Consider the following 3,846-nt stretch of genomic DNA (forward strand, 5'->3'; position numbering starts at 1 on the left):
AAAATCTGCTGCCCCCGTGCTACTTTCTTTCTACAGGAGACATGATGCAGTGAAATAATTTCCCTACATTCCATCAGACTCTGCATCACACATTTTCAGTATTTAAAAGACTCTCTCATAACTATTTGTCTATGTGAAGTCTCACAACAGTTCACAAATTTTAGAATTGCCTTTTGCTGCATTTATTTTGCCTGTGAACTCAGCTCTTACAGTCCTATTTTCACACGTCATTGCTTGTGTGTAGAAACTGATTCACAAATATTCAATAAGTTTATTATATGGTGTCATCTTAGAACCTTCCCAAGGGCAAAAATCTTCTGCAACAATGAAGGCTTGGGCTGATGACCAGTGGCTGCAGAACTTTTAGATGGTCCACATTTCTGCATCTTTGTGCAAAACTCACCAAAATAAAAGCTGCACTGACAGTGGAGAAGAAAAAATAATTGTATTACGGGGATCTGCAACACCAGATTATTATTGATCAATCACTGTTCTCTCTCCTAAACTAAGATGGAATGGATTTCTTTAATGTAAGTAGTCACAACATATGGTTAAATATTTTATGATCAATATCCTGTTAAGAACTCAGCAGTCACAGATAATACCTGTCTTCTTTGGTAACTAAGGCCATGTCTACATCTAAAATTTTGCAGCGCTGGTTGTTACAGCTGTATTAGTACAGCTGTATAGGGCCAGCGCTGCAGAGTGGCCACACTTACAGCAACCAGCGCTGCAAGTGGTGTTAGATGTGGCCACACTGCAGCGCTGTTGGGCGGCTTCAAGGGGGGTTCGGGGAACGCGAGAGCAAACCGGGAAAGGAGACCAGCTTCGCCGCGGTTTGCTCTCGCATTCCCCGAACCACCCTGCAAACCGCAGGGAAGGAGACCTGCTTGTTCGGGGAACGCGAGAGCAAACCGCGGCGAAGCTGGTCTCCTTTCCCGGTTTGCTCTCGCGTTCCTTGAACCACCCTGCAAACCGCAGGGAAGGAGACCTGCTTGTTCGGGGGTTCGGGGAACGAGAGAGCAAACCGGGAAAGGAGACCAGCTTCGCCGCGGTTTGCTCTCGCGTTCCCCGAACTCCCCTGCAAACCGCAGGGAAGGAGACCTGCTTGCTCGGGGGTTCGGGGAACGAGAGAGCAAACCGGGAAAGGAGACCAGCTTCGCCGCGGTTTGCTCTCGCGTTCCCCGAACCACCCTGCAAACCGCAGGGAAGGAGACCTGCTTGCTCGGGGGTTCGGGGAACGAGAGAGCAAACCGGGAAAGGAGACCAGCTTGATTACCAGAGGCTTCCTCAGGTATGCTGGGATACCTGCTTATTCCACGGAGGTCAAGAAAAGCGCTGGTAAGTGTCTATACTTGATTACCAGTGCTGGATCACCAGCGCTGGATCCTCTACACCCGAGACAAAACGGGAGTACGGCCAGCGCTGCAAACAGGGAGTTGCAGCGCTGGTGGTGCCCTGCAGATGTGTACACCTCCTAAGTTGCAGCGCTGTAACTCCCTCACCAGCGCTGCAACTTTCTGATGTAGACAAGCCCTAAGGCACAGTATCCTGTCTGTTCCCCCAAACCAAAAGTGATCAGAGAAAAAACTTGCATGGAGCAGTCAATGGAGGTGTGAGACATACCTGCATACCTACAACCCTGGTGACAAGCTTGAGGCAACTTCCCTACCCTCATTCACACCCACCTTAGCATTTAGACAAATTCTAGTGGTGAAACTCTGATTGATATCTGATTGATATCCAAAATACTGAAGCAGACAAATTTCATTGTCAGCCCCCTGAAGGAACATCACCCATAGTAAGAAGTGATCAGCTCCTATTATCTAGCCTAAAGAAATTCCTGCAGTCATTGGTTTACCCATAAACAAATCTACTGTTCTCCCTTCAGCCAATTCAACCTATTGCATATTTTCTCTACAAAACCATTTGCTCACTCTTAAGTAAGAATTCTTATGCATGCATAGACCCAAATTCTGCCTGAGTTAGAATCAGAGAATAGAATCATAGACTATCAGGGTTGGAAGGGACCTCAGGAGGTCATCTAGTCCAACCCCCTGCTCACAGCAGGACCAATCCCCAACTACATCATCCCAGCCAGGGCTTTGTCAAGCCTGACCTTAAAAACCTCTAAGGAAGGAGATTCCACCACTTCCTTAGGTAACCACATCTACTCCTGACAGATTCAAGACTGTGAGCTAAGATCATCAGTGAAGACTCAGGAGTTCAAGCTTCCTGGAGTGGGTGAGTTTCCTCATTTTCTCTCTCTGTTTCCTTTTCTAACTCAGGTATTAAACTGTAAAAATGTAACTTACTTTGTTTAGGCTCTCCTTGTGATGTAAAGATGGGGATAGGGACATGCTGCATCTGGGACAAACAAAGGTGTCAGCCTGAAAGTGCTGTTTGACTCATTCCAGTGGGCACACAACCAGTACATTGATAGAGTTACACAACCAGCCCCCTCCAGAACGGTAGAATTATCAGGGGGAAAACCCAGACAAGTAACCCCAATAAATGAGTAACCCCAAGTAATGGGCAAATCTGGTAACAGTACAGAAATACTAAAGGTATTCCTGGCTAACTGCCTGAATAATAAAGAATCTTTACAATAACTGTATAATCATTTCTTAAATGGTTTGCATGCCTGTAATCATGGTGATTTCTTTATTGCTCCCAATTTCTATATTGTTTATCTGTGTGGTGTCTGTTTTTTTTATTTTCTTAGGCTGATATATAAGTAATTTTGCTGTGTGTAAAACAATTTAGATGATGGGATCTAATTTCTTAGATAATCAAGTAACATTATATTAGGATTGATTAGTTTAATTACATTAAAACGATTGATTAAAGACATTGCTGAGAATGAGGTGATACTGATATGTGTATGTTATAGGGGTTTCTCTATTTCAGATTCTTCAGATTTCCAGACAACTATTTTCTCCCAAAAAGTTGCACCAAGCAAAAAATTACCTCAATACACATAATGGCAAGTAAGTAGAATTTTTCCATGTGTTCCCATGGAGGGGAGGGCTAGCTCAGTGGTTTGAGCATTGGCCTGCTAAAGCCAGGGTTGTGAGCCTAATCCTTAAGGGGACCATTTATGGATCATGGCAAAAAAAAAAAAAAGCAAGGCCAAAAAAAACTGTCAGGGACAGTACTTGGTCCTGATAGTGAAGGCAGGGGACTGGACTCAATGACCTAGTTCTGTGACATAAGTATAACCCCATATATTATTAAGTATTACATATTTTTTCAAAACTCATTATCTTCAAGCAACTCTGCTTGTTTTTTTAATTGACATTTTTTTGCTGTTACACTTACTGTCCTGAGTCACTATGTCTATACATTGTTACAATCTTGTAGTGATCTCCTTATCTCTGATAACATTCACTCTTCATTGAGCGAATACAGCCAAAATTTGCAAGCCACAAATATTTCAGAATTATGCACATGCCTGCAATTTATTTATGTCTGTCATGTCACTGGCCTATGAATGATGTATTGTTGATGTAGGTTTCCTTGCTTATGGGTTTGCAATATACATCGCTTACCTTCTAACTCAACTTCGAGTCTTATATGCATTGATATGCCACTTGAGTAACTGTTTTCTCTTGTAAACAATTCTCAGAGGAATCTTTTGAAGAAAAAATTGCAAATGTTTTAGCATACATAAGGAGTAGCACATATCCTGAAAGAATGAATAAAGCAGGCAGACTGAACCTGGGTAGATATGCTGTCAACTTTTCATTGGAAGGTAAGGAATACTTGTTTTAAGATAGTACTGACGCATAACACAGGAAACTTCAGCCTGTAAATGATGGTCATGATGTCCCAACACTGGGATTA

At 43.0% G+C, this 3,846-nt stretch overlaps 1 long non-coding RNA gene across 1 annotated transcript; it reads left to right on the top strand.

The window, feature by feature from the left end:
- The first annotated feature begins 457 nt into the window (after nucleotides 1-457).
- Nucleotides 458-2,991, top strand: LOC127033758 (uncharacterized). Its single transcript, XR_007769204.1, has 3 exons — nucleotides 458-530; nucleotides 2,184-2,244; nucleotides 2,911-2,991. It is a non-coding gene; the product is annotated as an uncharacterized LOC127033758 (long non-coding RNA).
- The last annotated feature ends 855 nt before the right edge of the window (nucleotides 2,992-3,846 follow it).

The sequence above is a fragment of the Gopherus flavomarginatus genome, chromosome 13, assembly GCF_025201925.1.
Source record: "Gopherus flavomarginatus isolate rGopFla2 chromosome 13, rGopFla2.mat.asm, whole genome shotgun sequence".
Lineage (NCBI taxonomy): Eukaryota > Metazoa > Chordata > Testudines > Testudinidae > Gopherus > Gopherus flavomarginatus.